General features: G+C 37.9%; 1 protein-coding gene across 1 annotated transcript in view; it reads left to right on the forward strand.

Annotated features, from left to right (window-relative positions):
• Nucleotides 1-4,996: 4,996 nt before the first annotated feature.
• Nucleotides 4,997-21,020, forward strand: part of megf10 (multiple EGF-like-domains 10) — a 134,247-nt gene continuing 118,223 nt past the window's right edge. Inside the window, exon 1 of the mRNA XM_062031517.1 lies at nucleotides 4,997-5,170. The gene's annotated coding sequence lies outside the window, so the exon portion shown is untranslated. The remainder of the gene's footprint in view (nucleotides 5,171-21,020) is intronic.

Raw genomic sequence — 21,020 nt, forward strand, 5'->3', positions numbered from 1 at the left:
TATATATATATATATATATATATATATATATATATATATATATATATATATATATATATATATATATATATATATATATATATGTCTTAATTGGATTATCCCAAAAAATAGTGCTCGATACCATGGTAGAGCGCAATATATGTATGTGTGGAAAAAAATCACAAGACTACTTCATCTCTACAGGCCTGTTTCATGAGGGGTTCCCTCAATCATCAGGAGATTATCTCCTGATGATTGAGATATATGGATATATATCAATATATATATATATATATATATATATATATATATATATATATACATATATATATATCAATATATATATATATATATATATATATATATATATATATATATATATATATATATATATATATATATATATATATATATATATATATATATATATATATATATATATATATATAAATATATATATATATATATATATATTGATATATTGAATATATATATATATATATATATATATATATATATATATATATATATATATATATATATATATATATATATATATATATATATATATATATATATATATATATATATATATATATATATATATATACAGTATATATGGATAGGCTCCGGCACTCCGTGACCCAGAAAAGAACAAGCAGTAGAACGTGGATGGATATATATATATATATATATATATATATATATATATATATATATATATATATATATATATATATATATATATATATATATATATATATATATATATATATATATATATATATATATATATATATATATATATATATATATACACATACAGTACAGGCCAAAAGTTGTTTTGTATTTTAGTTTCTTCAAAATAGCCACCCTTTGCTCTGATTACTTTTTTGCACACTGTTGGCATTCTCTCAACAGGTAGTCACCTGAAATGGATTGCACTTCACAGGTGTCATAGTTTTGATGCCTTCAGTGACAATCTACATTTATTTTCAAATAGCCTTGAAAATAAAGAAACACATTGAAATGAGAAGGTGTGTCCAAACTTTTGGCCTGTACTATATATATATATGTATGTATGTATGTATGTATATGTATGTATGGACATATATACTGTATGTATGTATGTATGTATGTATGTATGTACAAACCCCGTTTCAATATGAGTTGGGAAATTGTGTTAGATGTAAATATAAACGGAATACAATGATTCAATGGAATGCACTACAAAGACAAGATATTTGATGTTCAAACTCATAAACTTTTTTTTTTTTTTGCAAATAATAATTAACTTAGAATTTCATGGCTGCAACACGTGCCAAAGTAGTTGGGAAAGGGCATGTTCACCACTGTGTTACATCAACTTTTCTTTTAACAACACTCAATAAACGATTGGGAACTGAAGAAACTAATTGTTAAAGCTTTGAAAGTGGAATTCTTTCCCATTCTTGTTTTATGTAGAGCTTCAGTCGTTCAACTGTCCGGGGGTCTCCGTTGTGATATTTTACGCTTCATAATGCACCACACATTTTCGATGGGAGACAGGTCTGGACTGCAGGCAGGCCAGGGAAGTACCCGCACTCTTTTTTTACGAAGCCACGCTGTTGTAACACGTGCTGAATGTGGCTTGGCATTGTCTTGCTGAAATAAGCACGGGCGTCCATGAAAAAGACGGCGCTTAGATGGCAGCATATGTTGTTCCAAAACCTGTATGTACCTTTCAGCATTAATGGTGCCTTCACAGATGTATAAGTTACCCATGCCTTGGGCACTAATGCACCCCGATACCATCACAGATGCTGGCTTTTGAACTTTGCGTCGATAACAGTCTGGATGGTTCGTTTCCCCTTTGGTCCGGATGACACAATGTCAAATATTTCCAAAAACAATTTGAAATGTGGACTCGTCAGACCACAGAACACTTTTCCACTTTGCATGAGTCCATCTTAGATGATCTTGGGCCCAGAGAAAACGGCGGCGTTTCTGGATGTTGTTGATAAATGGCTTTCGCTTTGCATAGTAGAGCTTTAACTTGCACTTACAGATGTAGCGACCAACTGTATTTAGTGACAGTGGTTTTCTGAAGTGTTCCTGAGCCCATGTGGTGATATCCTTTAGAGATTGATGTCGGTGTTTCATACAGTGTCGTCTGAGTGATCGAAGGTCACGGTCATTCAGTGTTGGTTTCCGGCCATGCCGCTTACGTGGAGTGATTTCTCCAGATTCTCTGAACCCATCCATCCATCCATCTTCTTCCGCTTATCCGAGGTCGGGTCGCGGGGGCAGCAGCTTAAGCAGGGAAGCCCAGACTTCCCTCTCCCCAGCCACTTCGTCCAGCTCCTCCCGGGGGATCCCGAGGCGTTCCCAGGCCAGCCGGGAGACATAGTCTTCCCAACGTGTCCTGGGTCTTCCCCGTGGCCTCCTACCGGTCGGACGTGCCCTAAACACCTCCCTAGGGAGGCGTTCGGGTGGCATCCTGACCAGATGCCCGAACCACCTCATCTGGCTCCTCTCGATGTGGAGGAGTAGCGGCTTTACTTTGAGCTCCCCCCGGATGGCAGAGCTTCTCACCCTATCTCTAAGGGAGAGCCCCGCCACCTGGCGGAGGAAACTCATTTCGGCCGCTTGTACCCGTGATCTTGTCCTTTCGGTCATAACCCAAAGCTCATGACCATAGGTGAGGATGGGAACGTAGATCGACCGGTAAATTGAGAGCCTTGCCTTCCGGCTCAGCTCCTTCTTCACCACAATGGATCGATACAGCGTCCGCATTACTGAAGACGCCGCACCGATCCGCCTGTCGATCTCACGATCCACTCTTCCCTCACTCGTGAACAAGACTCCGAGGTACTTGAACTCCTCCACTTGGGGCAGGGTCTCCTCCGCAACCCGGAGATGGCACTCCACCCTTTTCCGGGCGAGAACCATGGATTCGGACTTGGAGGTGCTGATTCTCATCCCAGTCGCTTCACACTCAGCTGCGAACCGATCCAGCGAGAGCTGAAGATCCTGGCCAGATGAAGCCATCAGGACCACATCATCTGCAAAAAGCAGAGACCTAATCCTGCAGCCACCAAACCAGATCCCCTCAACGCCTTGACTGCGCCTAGAAATTCTGTCCATAAAAGTTATGAACAGAATCGGTGACAAAGGGCAGCCTTGGCGGAGTCCAACCCTCACTGGAAACGTGTCCGACTTACTGCCGGCGATGCGGACCAAACTCTGGCACTGATCATACAGGGAGCGAACCTTTTGATGATATTATGGACCGTAGATGTTGAAATCCCTAAATTTCTTGCAATTGCACTTTGAGAAACATTGTTCTTAAACTGTTTGACTATTTGCTCACGCAGTTGTGGACAAAGGGGTGTACCTCGCCCCATCCTTTCTTGTGAAAGACTGAGCATTTTTTGGGAAGCTGTTTTTATACCAAATCACGGCACACACCTGTTCCTAATTAGCCTGCACACCTGTGGGACGTTCCAAATAAGTGTTTGATGAGCATTCCTCAACTTTATCAGTATTTATTGCCACCTTTCCCAACTTCTTTGTCATGTGTTGCTGGCATCAAATTCTAAAGTTAATGATTATTTGCACCAAAAAAATTGTTTATCAGTTTGAACATCAAATATGTTGTCTTTGCAGCATATTCAACTGAATATGGGTTGAAAAGGATTTGCAAATCATTGTATTCCGTTTATATTTACATCTAACACAATTTCCCAACTCATATGGAAACGGGGTTTGTACATATATACGTATATATTAGGGCTACAACTAACGATTAATTTGATAATCGATTAATCTGTCGATTATTACTTCGATTAATCGATTAATAATCGGACAAAAGAGACAAACTACATTTCTATCCTATCCAGTATTTTATTGGAAAAAAAACAGCATACTGGCACCATACTTATTTTGATTATTGTTTCTCAGCTGTCTGTAAATGTTGCAGTTTATAAATAAAGGTTTATTAAAAAAAATTAAAAAAAATTAATTAAAGAAGAAAAAAAAAAACTCTGCGCATGCGCATAGCATAGATCCAACGAATCGATGACTAAATTAATCGGCAACTATTTTAATCATCGATTTTAATCGATTTATTAGATTACTTGTTGCAGCCCTAATATAAATATATGTACATATATATGTATGTATGCATATATATGTATGTATGCCTATATATATATATATATATATATATATATATATATATATATATATATATATATATATATATATATATATATATATATATATATATATATATGTATATGTATGTATGTATATATGTATGTATGCATATATATGTATATATATGTATGTATATATATATATATATATATATGTAGGCATGCAATGTATATATATGTATGTATATATGTATGCATGCAATTTATATATATATATATATGTATGCATGCAAAGTATGTATATATATATATATATATATATATATATATATATATATATATATATATATATATATATATATATATATATATATATATATATATATATATATACATACATATATATATATATATATATATATATATATATATATATATATATATATATATATATATATATATATATATATATATATATATATATATATATATATATATATATATATATATATATATATATATATAAGAGAAGACAGCACACATTAACATAAGACATAGTGGTTAAATAAACATGTTCATGTTGTTCATTGAGAATGTCCATTGTCTTTATTTCTTTTTTATTTCCTGATTGTGATTGTATAAAGTGCATAAATACCTAATAGGGATAATTAGATAACATTTGCTTGAATACGTTTAAAATGTGTATACCACGTTAATTAATATATATCTTGAGTAATTCGGGGCATTAAGGATCCCAGTTATCTCAAAGAAGGAGAAAGTCCTTCATTGGGTGAGAGCCCGATGACGTCACGACTGCTGTCACGCAAGTGTTTTGAGGACAAGCAAAGTTTGTTCTTGTGCTCTTGAGATGCTGACTTGAAGCTTCTAAGAGGGCAAATTAACTAGACGCGTTTTATTTGTTCATCTTCCCGTTTGCGTTCTCTCAGTGGAAGTCATTGTTATTATTATTATTGTTATTGTTAGTCACGGTCACATCAGCGTAGAAGACGGACTCATGATCAGGACAAGACTGCTGTTCTCTCATAGTTAAGGTAAAACTTCTTCTATCTTCTAAGGATGAAAGATTGGACTTAATTTGTTGGTTAATGATTTATATATACGTTTTTTATTGGAATGTGTACAATGTGTCTTAGGTCTTCCTTTAAAATAGAATTCCTTAATAGTTTTGTTACAAGAGTACCAGTATATTTTACATGGCTCAAAAAGAATAATACAATTTATATTTTGAGTGTTGTGCATTGTCAAGATTAACTGATTAACATCTTCTGCTTTGTTATTGCTCAAAAGTAAAAAAAAATAAAAATAAATAAAAATAAATGTTTATTAGTTTGTTATAGAAAAATGTTAAATTTCTCTTTTTTTATTTACTCAAACCCCTAATTTGAAACGGTAAATCGGATGTACTATAGGGCTAAATATGCCCCCATTAAAATACAGTCAGAAAACAAAATACAACATACCACTAACAGACCCATCTGTTTTTTCAAAAAATTTTAAAATTATTTTAGGAATATGCTTTGACCAGCCCTTTATGAAAATAACTGCATGCAACAGCCTTAAACTTAGTTTTAAACGGTACCAAAGCTGAATAAATAAATATGAATTATGTTGATATTTTTATATGCAGGAGTGTGTGTGAGTGTAGATCAGGGGTGTCGAACTCATTCATTGAGGGCCACATCCCAGTAATGGTTGCCCTCAGAGGGCCGCTTTTAACAATGAGTAATATATGTATATATATATGTATGTATATAATACATTAACAATATATTTTTTTACATGAGCTGCAAAATTGTTTTTTTTATTTTACTTAAAAAACTGGCAACTCAATCACCAGAATTTTGCAGTAAAAGCAGTGGGTTTTTTTTTAACAGCATATAAAGAAATTGAATAAATGGAAAAACAATACCACTGTTTTTAGCGGTAACATTCAAGCAACATAGCTGCCAGTTTTGTTTTGTTTGTTTTTTTTACCGTAAAATGACATTGTTTTAATGTTTTTTGTTAGTTTTTTAATGTTTTAGTGTCTTACTGTATATAGAAAAAAACAGTACCAAAGATGATTTTACGGTAAAAAACTTGTAAAATCTTTTGTCAATTTTACAGTCTACAATTTGATTGATAATTTGTTTTGAAATCATAAGTCAAGCAGATATTTAAGTACAGTATTTATCTTTATTTTAACAAAAACATTTTTTGGACTACGTGATAATATAATATTTTGATTTTGATATTTAATTTTAAAAGATACACAATTGCATGCAGTACATGATGTTTAATGTCAAAAGGGAAAGAACAAATATATTTAGTAAGAAATGATTAAGCATTTTATTAACGCATATTATTTCCAGGCTTTCTCGGGCCACATAAAATAATGTGGCGGGCCAGATTTGGCCCCCGGGCCTTGAGTTTGACACTTGTGGTGTGGATTGCTTGTTGTGGTCATCATTGTGGTTGACATGTGTCGACACTGTTGGGTATGACTTGCTCTGTGGTTCTTCAGAAGCTCAAATATGGAGGACAGTATATGTCCACTTATACATTACATATAGGCATTCTTAATAAGAAGAAACTGAGTGCTCCAAAAACCTGTCTACTAAAACATGATTGATACGCTGAGGCTGTCCAGTCCCTCCAGGATCTCGTGGGCTTTTTTTTTTGTAATTGTCACATACCAAAATGCCTGAATTCGTGGCAGCTTTTTTAAAAAGTTGCGGCAAAAGTTGTAGTGTTTTGAGGCGTTTTATTTTAATTACATTAAATCAACTTGTGACTTTATGAGTTTGTTATCAATGTTTTAGGTCGGGGGTCAGCAACCCGTGGCCTTTAGTGCCGCCCTAGTGGCTCCCTGGAGCATTTTTTTAAAAAAGGATTGAAAATGGAAAAAGACGGGAGGGAAAAATACAAACAAACGCAACAGTTTGTTTACATGTAAAATCTTCCACTCCTTCTTTGTCTCATTTTGTCCACCAAAAGTTTTGTGCTGTGCGTGAATGCACAAAGGTGCACTTTGTTGATGTTATCCACTCGTTGGAGTGCTAATCAGACATATTTGGTCAGTGCTAATCCATGCTAACATGCTATTTAGGCTAGCTCTATGTACATATTGCATCATTATGCCTTGTTTTTGGGTATATTTTATCTCATTTAATATCATTTACTTTGATCCGCTTTGTATATAATTTAGTTGTGCATGTCTCATGACACATAATCTGTATGTAATATTGGCTGCGTTTCAGATAGTTGTTTGTGCGCCATGTTGTTCCGGACCACAGCAAACGATACCCAGCTTGTAAAGATTATAATAAATCTATTAAAAGAAGACTGCCTGCCGTTTCCTTTAACTTGGACACACACATGTATACCTTTGGCCATTAAAAGCCAGTAATTTCCAGGAGTTACCTCACCCTCTGAGTAGCCTCTAATTTACTAATGGTTTCTAATGTTGTAAAAATGTGTAGAATAAATATTACATTTCAACATTTCTGTCAACGAAGATTTGCGTCAGCCCGCAACACATAGTCATTTTGATAGTAGGCTAATATAGCTAATATAGACACTTACATCATGTGTTGCCTTCGTTATAAGATTTATATACGGCTTTTAATTTTTTGCGGCTGCAGACATATTTGCTTTTTGTAATTTTTGGTTTTGGGTTGCCGACCCCTGTTTTAGGTGTTCCTTGTAACCATACCCCCAACAAGCACATTATTTTAGCAAAACATGTAAAGACAAGCGGTAAAAAAATGGATGGATGGATGGTAAAAAAAATATTTTACAGATGTTTTATTTGTTTTAGATTGTTTGAATGTGGTTGGATATAGGCTACACATCCATGCAGTAATGAAAGACAATGCTTATATTTAGAGATGTCCGATAATATCGAGTAAATGCTTTAAAATGTAATATCGGAAATGATCGGTATCGGTTTCAAAATGATCGGTATCGGTTTCAAAAAGTAAAATTTATGACTTTCTAAACGCCGCTGTGTACACGGAAGTAGGGAGAAGTACAGAATGCCAATAAAACTTAAAGACACTGCCTTTGCGTGCCGGCCCAATCACATAATATCTACAGCTTTTCACACACACAAGTGAATGCAAGGCATACTTGGTCAACAGCCATAGGGTGTCCGTATAAACAACTTAAACACTGTTAGAAATATGCGCCACACTGTGAACCCACACCAAACAAGAATGACAAACACATTTCGGGAGAACATCCGCACCGTAACACAACATAAACACAACAGAACAAATACCCAGAACCCCTTGCAGCACTAACTCTTCCGGGACGCTTCAATATACACTCCCCGCTACCCTCTAACCCCCCCCCCCCCCCTCCACCTCAACCTCCTCATACTGTCTCAGGGAGAACATGTCTCAAATTCCAAGCTGCTGTTTTGAGGCATGTTAAAAAAAATAATGCACTTTGTGACTTCAATAATAATTTTTTTTCCATAACTTGAGTTGATTTATTTTGGAAAACCTTGTTACATTGTTTAATGCATCCAGCAGGGCATCACAACAAAATTAGGCATAATAATGTGTTACTTCTACGACTCTATATATCGGTATCGGTTGATATCGGTATCGGTAATAAAGAGTTGGACAATATCAGAATATCGGATATCGGCAAAAAAGCCATAATCGGACATCCCGACCGATAATCATTACAATCCCTAACATGGATGTAACTGAACATCTTGACGCTATTGTCAGTGTTGATTTTCTTTGGCCTGCAAGGTCATGGCATATACTTCATTCATACTTTGCCTTACAAAGCAGAGCAGATAGCTTCTTCAAGCGTTCATGCAGTTTGCGATTGAGTTCAGAAATCACAAAAGGTCTGAGTGACCAGAGCTCTGCCCTGACTATCCATTATTTTTGGCAGCTTTAGGGTACCATGAACAGCTGCCATCATCTTCCAATTTGTCGATACTAGGGTTGTACGGTATACCGGTATTAGTATAGTACCGCGATACTAATGAATCATATTCGGTACTATACCGCTTCTAAAAAGTACCGGTCCCCCATCCCCCAGACGCCCCGTCGTCGTCACATCGTGTCATTGCTGGTTTTACGAGTAGACGAGCATGTTCGGCAGCGCACAATCACGGAGTACTTACAAGCAGACACAGTGTGTAGACAGAAAATGGAGAACGGACGCATTTTGGCTTAAAAACTGACGATAAAGGTGAAGTTATAACACTGAAACTGTCAGGCTTGTCCCTGACAGTTTTTCCTCTGTGTTTGTCTTTGTTTCCTGTCAGCGCTCTTATTTTGGTTGTTTCCTGCTTTTCTCAGCTGTGGCTGATCGGCACCTGGCCACACCTGGTGTCAATCAGCCAACTGCTATTTAAACCTGCCTTGCCATCCAGTCTATGCTGGAGTATTGTCGATGTGATTGTCGATGTTGCTACTACCTGTCGAGCTACTACTTGTAACGGTAAGGTGTATTCTGTAGCTGTTTGCAGCTTTCTGTCTTTTTGTTCCTAGTTCCTGTTTGCTCGTTCCTGTTCCCTGTTTCCAGTTTGTCCGTTCCTGGTTTGTGTTTTACATTTGTTTTCGACATTAAATCATGTTTTCCCGCACAAAGCCTGCCTTCTCTGCATCTTGGGGTTTGTCACCAACAACTCGTGACAGAAACGCCCTTCAGGAAGAGGTGCTTTAAGACATGGCTAGCTAGCTAGCGGCTAACATCCATCCGCAGTCGGCAGTGTTTTAGCTACTTCTAAATCACTAATCCTCGCCTCCATGGCGACAAATAAAGCAAGTTTCTTACAATTGTCATCCCTGCAGGACGAGGAATAGCTAAAAATTCTTCATTACACACCGTAGCTCACCGGTGTCACAATGTAAACAAACACCATTGGTGGATCTACACCTAAGATCCACTGTAATGATATCAAGTACAGGAGTATATCTAGTCCAGGGGTCGGCAACCTTTACCACTCAAAGAGCCATTTTGGCAAGTTTCACACATTAAAGAAAGTAATGGGAGCCACAAAAATGTTTTTAAAATTTAAAATGAAAAACACCGCATACAAAGCTTACATGCTTTGTGCTATGTTAACCAGGGGTCTCAGACACACGCACCGGCACGCACTTTAATGTGGGAATTGGATGTTAGTGCAGCCCGCGAGTTTTGGATGAATGTCGCTTGCGTCACACTTGCCAACCCTCTCATTTTTCCCGGGAGACTCCCGAATATCAGAGCGTGATGACACTGCATTTGGCGCCCTCTACAGTCTGCCCAATCAGTGTACCTGCTCGGCCACAAGTGGAATGCAGCTTTAGCTTGCTCACGTAAGAGACAGCAAGGCTACTAACTCAGCAGCCACACATCTTACACTGACGGTACCAATACCCAGAATCCCATGCAGCCCTAACTCTTCCGCTCAACCAACCACGAAGAGGGGGGGGTTGATGTGTGGGGGGATTTGGTGGTAGCGGGGTGTATAATGTAGACCGGAAGAGTTAGGACTGCATGGGATTCTGGGTAATGGTTGTGTTGTGTTTATGTTGTGTTACAGTGGGATGTTCTCCAGAAATGTGTTTTTCATTCTTTTTTGGTGTGGGTTCACAGTGTGGCGCATATTTGTAACGTAACAATGTTGAAGTTGTTTGATACGGCTACCGTCAGTGTAAGCTGTGTGGCTGATGAGTAACTATGCTTTGCTGTCTCCTGTGTGAGCAAGTAATAACAACATACAACATGTGGCTGGCCTGGCATACTGTAAGTAAATGCTATAGAGGACAATTACTGCAGTGCAATTAGGGCACGCCTTTAATTTAGTAATTAGAGTGTTAATAGGATTACTTTTCCCTGGGAGTAGTCTATGAGAGACACTGACATCCATAAGTCTCCTGGGAAAATCGAGGGGGTCGGCATGCATGTAGCTGAGCCGCATCAGAGTGGTCAAGGAGCCGCATGCGGCTCCGGAGCCGCGGGTTGCCGACCCCTGATCTAGTCAATAGTACTATGATTACATTGATAATTTTTAGTATCACAAAATCGTCTTTCATTTTTTTAACATTTATATAATGTTTATAAACTCGGAAAATATGTCCCTGGACACATATATGACCAATGTATGATCCTGTAATGACTTGATATCGGATCGATACCCAAATTTGTGGTATCATCCAAAACTAATGTAAAGCATCCAAACAGAAGAATAAGTGATTATTACATTTGAACAGAAGTGTGGATAGAACATGTTAAAAGAGAAAGTAAGCAGACATTAACAGTAAACGAACAAGTAGATTAATAATTCATTTTCTACCCCTTGTCCTTAATAATGTTGACAAAATAATAGAATGAAAAATGACACATAATGTTACTGCTTATGGCAGCAGACTAATTAGGAGCCTTTGTTTGCTCACTTACTATACTAAAAGACAAGTTGTCTAGTATGTTCACTATTTTATTTAAGGACAAACTTTCAATAAGAAACATATGCTTAATGTACCGTAAAATTTTTTGTTAAAATAAAGCCAATAATGCAATTTTTTTGGGGTCCCCTTAACTGAGAAAAGAACCGAAAAGTATCGAAATACATTGGTATCGAGACATCACTTGTCGATACACCAGGGCCCTGTTATCATGATACCGAGTAGGTAGATGTCTTTAAAGTTCTCGACTGAAAGAATCGCCAGGCACGCAGCTCCTCCCAAGAGTCCACCGCATGTCCAGCAACAGACGTTCCGTCAGAACAGGCAGGTTTCCACCAATCCGAGCTTCTCGTCGAGAAGATCATGTCAATTTTGTTGAGAGGCAAGTTGATCAATTCCATTGTTTAGATTTTGGAGAGCAGTGCAAAAAAAAAAAGCACCATCAAAGTTAGGACAAGAAAAGACTAAAGGAGGGGATATAAGGGAGAGGGAAGGATGCTATCACTTAGAAGGTCGTTGCCATAAGTTGGTCAACTTTGACATTCAATTTAGACCCAGAGATTTGCGCCTACCTTTTGACGTGATGATTATGATTCATTACTCATCTAAATGGGAATATATAAACATCTCATAAGTTGGAGTCCGACTGAGAGCAGACTTTGTACAGTAAGTAATTTTTTTGTGATGTTTGTTAGTATTTCGTGTTTAGCACTTAAAAATAGCACTATTTGCTGGATCTACTTATCACTCAGCTTCTAAAACTTGTAGCTCATTCTCCTTATAATCAAGCTAAAAATGTCAGGCTTGGTCAAAAATGGGACTCAGATGCAGAGTAGGGAACAATCCGGCAGGCTTTTATTTTGAAAGTTTATTTTCACCTCCAGATTCAGGGCAAATCAACATAGGCTATAACCTGACGAGTCCGGGAAAAAGGGTTCCACAAAAAGGAACAACCGAAAATCACTCCGAAAGGAGGAAACACAAAAACAATAACAAACTAAACTTGGCGCAGGATATAATCTATGAAATTTATCCTAAACAAAAAACGCTCCAAAAGGAGGGAGAAACAATGGCTATAAAACTTCTACACTGTATCTTATCTAAAAAAGGTTAACAAAAAGGTGTCACTCAAAAAATTGAGGAAAAGGAAGAACTGTAAGAAAAAACTGAAAACTCACCACTTCGGCTGCAAAACTAAATAACCCAAATCACTCTGCTGAGGAGGAGAAAAAGAAAACTCCAAATATCAACAAGGGAATTCAGGATCAAGATATTCAAACAAGAGACGAAGCAAGGCTTGGACGGGATGCTAGAGAGGCACGAACAAACGAGACAATCTGGCACAGAACAAAGGGAGGCGTGGGCTTATAAAACACATGAGGGTAATGGGGAACAGGTGGAAACAATCAGGGATCAGGGATGACGTCAGACTGATGACACAAAAGGAAGGGCAAGTGACCTGAAATGAGAGGTGAGTTACTTTTCAAACTAAAACATGCAATTCACAAGACAGAAAAAAACAAAACAAGACATCCCTCACCGTGACTAAAAAAATTAATTTTTATAATTTGTCCCAAAGTAGTTGTTGGCTCTCATTAGGTCTGCCGTGATTACCGTATTTCCTTGAATAGCCGCAGGGGCGCTAATTAATTTAAAACCTCTTCTCACTCCTGCGCTTACCAAAAGCATGCGGGATGGGCAAGCATGCGCTAATTATTTTAAAACCTCTTCTCACTCCGGCGCTTACCTTATCATGAAAAGTACATTTAATAAAAAAAACGTTATTATGGTCTTACCTTTACTTATAAATGGTGTCCATGTGCGGCTGCTTCTGATCAAAGGCAGTCTTCCTTATCTTTCTTCAGTTTTAAAAGTCTCTGGAGATATTCCTTTAATTATTACCTCCTGCTTCGATTGAAAGTCCAGTTTAGAAAACTATTTTATTTTAGATATGTAATCCTCCATGGTAAAAGTGCAAGCAAACGATCGCTGCTCACGCTTGCTGTTTGTTGTCTTCTTCTGCAGCACCGGTCTTCTGCAGTACTGGTAGTCGCAAGAAGGATCACTAGCGCCCTCTACCACCAGGAGGCGGGAGTCATTTAATGACTCATATTTGACCCGGCGGAAGTGCCAAGCATGCGCTAATTATTTTGCGAAACGAGTTTGACCCGGCTGTAATTCTAGGCAGGCGAATACTATATTCCCGGCGGCAATTCAAGGAAATACGGTAGTTATTGTTGTTGTTATTGTTGAAGGAAATAGCAAACGTTGTGATGCTTCTGTAAAAATTAATGCGTAGCCACATGCTTAAAATGAGCAAACTATGTAAATATGACATGTTATTATGAATGTGCCTGTTACTACATTACATATATACATGTGTTTTTTTAGAGTGCTTTTTAGGCCGACTAATGTGAATCCTATTACCTTCATTGTTATCAGACTTAGAATGAAGTTAGAATGAATAAAATAAAGAAACATATATGTATTCTTTAATAAGGACTGTGAATGATTGGCAACATTCCAAAAAAGTGCAGTTCAGGCTATATGAATAAATTGTGATTTGCTCATTGATAAATTGATAGTAGAAAGTTATTTTTGATTGCTTTTAGTTATTGTGTAGTATTGACTTCATTTTACTCAAAACAATTGTATATAATAAAAGAGAATAAGGAACTAGTCTAAACATTCAGTTCAGTTCAGTTCAGTTCAGTTTCAGTTTATTTCGAACATGCATACGATACAATGTAATTCATCACAAATTTCCAGTTGTTTCATTACAGCATGTCCGAAAGGGAGTAGGAAGAAGCTGAGCTTATTTAATCCTACCCCTTTTCATTCCATGGCAATTTTATCCTATTTTTATGTTCTCTGTAACATAACAGTGAACAAATAAATAATAAACAATAATATACCATAGTAAGTAAACACATCTTAAATACATAAATGATCTTTGTCTCAATAAAAAACAAAAAAACAAACAAAAAAAAGGGTTCAAGATATTCATCATAATTCTTGTTCTGTGTACTTTGTGAACACTTGTAGTTTGAACAGTCTCTTAAACTGAATCATATTGGTGCTTTGTTTTATTTCTTTGGTTAATCCGTTCCATAATTTAATTCCACATACTGATATGCTAAAGGTTTTAAGTGTTATACGAGCATACAAATGTTTTAAATTAGATTTTCGTCTAAGGTTATATTTCTCCTCTTTTGTTGAGAAGAATTGTTGTACATTCTTGGGTACATTGTGTTGATATTCTAACTGTCAAAAGCATTCATCATAAATAAATAGAAAAATCTACAGTTAATACTTGTGATTGGTATTGGTATCTCACTCATGAATGATACAGTAAGTATCGTATTCGGCAGCATAAAACCCTAAAACGTCCCTATAGAACAGAGTTTTTCAACCTTTTTTGAGCCAAGGCACATTTTTTGCGTTGAAAAAATCCGTAGGCACACCACCAGCAGAAATCATTAAAAAAACGAAACTCAGTTGACAGTAAAACGTCAATTGTCGCAATTGTTGGATATGACTTTAAACCATAACCAACCATGCATCACTATAGCTCTTGTCTCAAAGTAGGTGTACTGTCACGACCTGTCACATTACACCGTGACTTATTTTGAGTTTTTTGCTGTTTTCCTGTGTGTAGTATTTTAGTTCTTGTCTTGCGCTCCTATTTTGGTGGCTTTTTCTCTTTTTTTGGTATTTTCCGGTAGCATTTTCATGTCTTCCTTTGAGCGCTATTTCCCGCATCCACTTTGTTTTAGCAATCAAGGATATTTCAGTTGTTTTCATCCTTCTTTGTGGGGACACTGTTGATTGTCATGTCATGTTCGGATGTACATTGTGGACGTCTTTGCTCCACAGTAAGTCTTTGCTGTCGTCCAGCATTCTGTTTTTGTTTACTTTGTAGCCAGTTCAGTTTTAGTTTCGTTCTGCATAGCCTTCCCTAAGCTTCAATGCCTTTTGTTAGGGCCACTCACCTTTTGTTTATTTTTGGTTAAAGCATTAGATACCTTTTTACCTGCACGCTGCCTCCCGCTGTTTCCGACATCAACAAAGCAATTAGCTACCGGCTGCCACCTACTGATATGGAAGAGTATTACACGGTTACTCTGCCGAGCTCTAGACAGCACCGACACTCAACAACAACACATCATTTGCAGACTATAATTACTGGTTTGCAAAAATTATTTTTAACCCATCCATCCATCCATTTTCTACCGTTTATTCCCTTCGGGGTCGCGGGGGGCGCTGGAGCCTATCTCAGCTACAATCGGGCGGAAGGCGGGGTACACCCTGGACAAGTCGCCACCTCATCGCATTTTTAACCCAAATAGGTGAAATTAGGTAATCTCCCACGGCACACCTGACTGTATCTCAAGTGGTTGAAAAACACTACTATCGAATATCCTCCCATGAAGCTACTGTATAAACTGAAGGGAATGGTTGTGGTTTCCTAGTGAAAGCGAATGAGGAAGTCATGTGTTTTCAGGAGACACATGTCTGCCTGTGGTGACTGGAAGACAAAACACAGCGTACTCAATCAAACGCAACACGACACACACATACACACACCGCGCAAGAGACACACACACACACACAGCAGCTGTGGATTGTGAGGTTTCACTCACTCAGCCAGTAGTAACAGATGCTTTTGAGTAAACACAGATTTTACTTCCGCCTATACTTTCTCAGTGAAGATGCTGGCGTCACAGAGTGGGTGGTCACTTTTTGCCTAGTTTGTACACTCACAACATGAGTACACTATTTATTAATGACTTCAGACTCTTGGGAATCGGGTGAAACATAGTCGACTACAACAGAGTCATCGTACCAGCAGATCATTTTTATAATAGTGTTTTGACTTAGGGATGTTAGCCTGTCTCACTCAGATAACGTGGTCATAGTTGTAGTGTACAGTGTACAGTATGCTGACCAGCTATGTTCAATCTGGAAGGATCTACGGAAGGTTGAGCCTCAGCTGTTGTTTTGCCTGGCATGACCAATGAGCCAGAATGGGAAAGTTGAAGCATCCGTTTTCTCCCAAACTCCAGCTCCAGAAAATTGTCATATGTTGTCTCCTGTTCTCACCAAAGTTGCAAAGCAAGAGCAACCAAGCTATTTAGTGGTAATTCACTGTTTTAAGGGTACTGATTTCAATTTAAACATTGGCGGGCCATGCGTTTCCCACCTAGGCCTTCGGTGATGTCCGACTTCAAAGATTACCTCTCAAAATACCATAATTGATGTCACCACATGACCGTTGCTGGAGAAATACTATACAGGAACACATTTATGCCCTACTGCGCATTGAATCACATCAACAGTATACAAAACGGGTTATTTTCTGGCGCATTTAAAAATCAATTAAAACGCATCAGCAATTGAAACATATCTTATGTGGCACTGTCAAAATTAAAATTGCAAAAAACATATTAAAAGTGAAAAAAAACAACAAAAAAACCGAACAATTTGTTGCACCTATTCGACGCCGAATAAGCCAGTAGAAAAGACCTCAACGGTGGAGTGGGCGGATGATGGTTGCATAGAAGCTCCACAACGGGCACAAAGGCGGAAGAAGGCTGCAGCAAAGATGGGCCCCCAATTGTCTTGGTCTCCATGCCATTGGACCCTGGCCTTCTCTTTGCCAAGGACAGTGTGGTGGCTGTCTGTGCACTAGTCTCCCCACTTTAAAAGATTCCACGCACAGGCGTTCTCCTGAAGGCAATCCCACCAACAGGAGGACAATCATACTCGTTTCGAGTGATCGCCGATGATGATGATGAAGCCAGTAGTACCCCTCGTCGCCGGCTTATTCGAGTGGAAATGGCGAGCATTTCATCACCAGAACAGCTGATCTAGATTTCGGTGTTGGCCGACATCGTCTCACAAGATGTAGTTTCTCTTTAAATATCCTTCTTAAAAATGGCCTTGCAAATATATATCTGCCACCTAATCAACGTTTTGTTCTCCTTCTCTGCTATCCCGGTCTGGCTACGGCACAACACTTCCTGCTTCCTGCTAAATTGAAACTTGTGAATGGAAACTCACTTTGAAATGACAAGTGAGTATCCAATCACAGCCTCGTTAACATCAGGCTATTTGGATAGGCTACTGTTAACAACTTGTGATCGGATTGGCTATCGCAACTGTCTCTCAACTCTATGTGTTCTCAAATTCATCCGCTAACGGTCCTGGTGAGTATCCAATCACGGGATGCGCAAAAGTCACGTTCAACGTGAGGCCAGCTAGAAGGCCTTACTGACAACAACTCATTAATTGATTGGCTAACGCAACTGTCTATCAACTGTATGTCCCCGTTCACTTACAGTGCACGGACGCCCGCATTGTTGATTATGAAGATTTGGTACAGCATGGCAACATAAGATAGCTGAATACTGATTGGATACTAACTAAAACTAAAAATAACAGCACTAGAAGGAGCATAATATGACATGAAGAGAATATGAATACTTTTAGATATTTAGGGAAAGTAAATGAAAAAATAATTGTATCTTTAATTATGATCATGATTTCTGGTTATATTAGGCCAGCAGAAAAGGCCTTGCTGGCCCTGACGGTACATCACTGATTTTACCCAACTATGTAAAAGATTATTGCATCTTTCATTAACAATGATTACATGTCTCCAGTCCGATCTAAATCTTGGTTGATCGGAATTCCAAATCCTCTGTTTACATGAACACTAAATAAATTGATCCGATCATGATGTGCGTACACATCACATGCGCTAAGCGTTTAATCAGAATAACATTAATAAGAAACTTTCCGCCTATGTTAGAAACACGCCATTTTGCATTTTTTTGTAAATTGATTTAAAAAAACAACAACAACTCTACTTCCATTTTTTGAAAACATTCTTACTGCATCCTTTTTTCTACACCTGCCTAAAACTTCTGTGCAGTAACTCTTACCAACGAACGTTGGAAACAAGTCGGCACATAAATGCTAGTAGCGGTTTTCCATTAAGATTTACTTACAGTAGATAATGTTAGTTAACTTGAGTTAAAGGGGAACTGCACTTTTTGGGGAATTTTGCCTATCATTCACAATCCTTGAGTAAGACAAAAACACATGTTTTTCTTTTTTTATGCATTCTACAAAACCGAAAACCAGTGAAGTTGGCACGTTGTGTAAATCGTAAATAAAAACCGAATACGATGATTTGCAAATTCTTTTCAACTTATTTTAAATTGAATACACTACAAAGACAAGATATTTAATGTTCGAACTGAGAAAATATTTTTTTTTGCAAATCATTAACAGAACTGTAGTTATTGACAGTGGTTTTCTGAAGTGTTCCTGAGCCCATGTGATGATAAGCTTTACACACTGATGTCGGTTTTTGATGCAGTACCGCCTGAGGGACTGAAGGGCATGGGCATTCAATGTTGGTTTTTAGCCTTGCCGCTTACGTGCAGTGATTTCTCCAGATTCTCTGAACCTTTTGATGATATTAAGGACCGTCAATGATGAAATCCCTAAATTCCTTGCAATAGCTCGTTGAGAAATGTTGTCCTTAAACTGTTCGAAAATTTGCTCATGCATTTGTTCACAAAGTGGTGACCCTCGCCCCATCCTTGTTTGTGAATGACTGAGCATTTCATGGAAACTGCTTTTATACCCAATCATGGCACCCACCTGTTCCCAATTAGCATGTTGACCTGTGTGATGTTCCAAATAAGTGTTTAATGAGCATTCCTCAACTTTGTCAGTCTTTTTTGCCACTTGTGCCAGCTTTTTTGAAACATGTTGCAGGCATCAAATTCCAAATGAGCTAATATTTGCAAAAAAGATAACAAAGGATTTGCAAATCATTGTATTCTGTTTTTATTTACGATTTACGCCACGTGCCAACTTCACTGGTTTTGGGTTTGGTAAATTATAAATAAATATATTTAAAGTCCGCTTACAATGGAGCCTACACTCTAAAAACTGTTGGGTTGAAAACTACCCTGCTGGGTAACTATTGGAGCAAATCAATGCTGGGTTAATTCAACCCAGCAATATGGGTTTCTTATTTAACCCAGCTAAATAGGTTATATATTCAACCCAAATGCTGGGTTATTTTAACTGCAATGCTGGGTTAATTCTACCAAATAAATTGGTTGTATATTCAACCCAATTGCTTGGTCATTTAAAATGCCTACCAGATGAATTGGTTATTTTCATTTGTTTGGAGTCCAAACGTCAGAATAATTTATGATACCTACAGGCAGAGCTGGGTATTGCAACTTTAGTTTTTTTTTAAGCTATCCGTCCTCTTAAGGAAAATCAGAAGTGTGAGCAATAGAACTGGGTGTAGTATGGACAAATGGGGCCTATTATTTTCAATGTGTTTTTATTTTTGTACTTGTTTTAATCCTTTTGTATGTGTTTTACACTTTTCTCGACTTTTCTTTAAAAGCCTAACCAGGGACTAGGGTTGCAAATTAGCCTGGGGCTAGAAGTCTTATGTACTTTGACATCGGTTACCAATGGGTAGCAATGTTTCATTGTACTGTCCCTGTAAATAAATACTATTTTTTGTAGTCCAAACGTCATAATGATTTATGACCGCTACAGGAAAAAGTTCAAACTTACTCTTGTCGTCTTGAACTGTCCGCCATCTTTCTTTGTAGATCGATTCACGACACTGTATATACTTAAATCTGTGAAAATAATTTTTCAAACAGTCATAAGACAATTAATTGTAAAGTCCATTTAGCATAGTCTGCACCGATAAAGATGGTCAACTATTTCATTGCTTTGATACCATGAACATGTCAATCAATCAATCAATCAATGTTTATTTATATAGCCCTAAATCACAAGTGTCTCAAAGGGCTGTACAAGCCACAACGACATCCTCGGTACAGAGCCCACATACGGGCAAGGAAAAACTCACCCCAGTGGGACGTCGGTGAATGACTATGAGAAACCTTGGAGAGGACCGCATATGTGGGTAACCCCCCCCCTCTAGGGGAGACCGAAAGCAACGGATGTCGAGTGGGTCTGACATAACATTGTGAAAGTCCAGTCCACAGTGGATCCAACACATCAGCGGGAGTCCAGTCCACAGCGGGGCCAACAGGAAACCATCCCGAGCGGAGACGGGTCAGCAGCGCAGAGATGTCCCCAACCGATGCACAGGCTAGTGGTCCACCCGGGGTCCCGGCTCTGGACAGCCAGCACTTCATCCATGGCCACCGGACCTATGCAACTCCCCCTCGCAAGGGACAGGGGAGAAGAGGAGAGAAGAAAAGAAACGGCAGATCAACTGGTCTAAAAAAGGGGGGGTCTATTTAAAGGCTAGATTATACAAATGAGTTTTAAGATGGGACTTAAATGCTTCTACTGAGGTAGCATCTCTAACTGTTACCGGGAGGGCATTCCAGAGTACTGGAGCCCGAATAGAAAACGCTCTATAGCCCGCAGACTTTTTTTTGGCTCTGGGAATCACTAATAAGCC

This window comes from Entelurus aequoreus, linkage group LG21, assembly GCF_033978785.1.
Source record: "Entelurus aequoreus isolate RoL-2023_Sb linkage group LG21, RoL_Eaeq_v1.1, whole genome shotgun sequence".
Lineage (NCBI taxonomy): Eukaryota > Metazoa > Chordata > Actinopteri > Syngnathiformes > Syngnathidae > Entelurus > Entelurus aequoreus.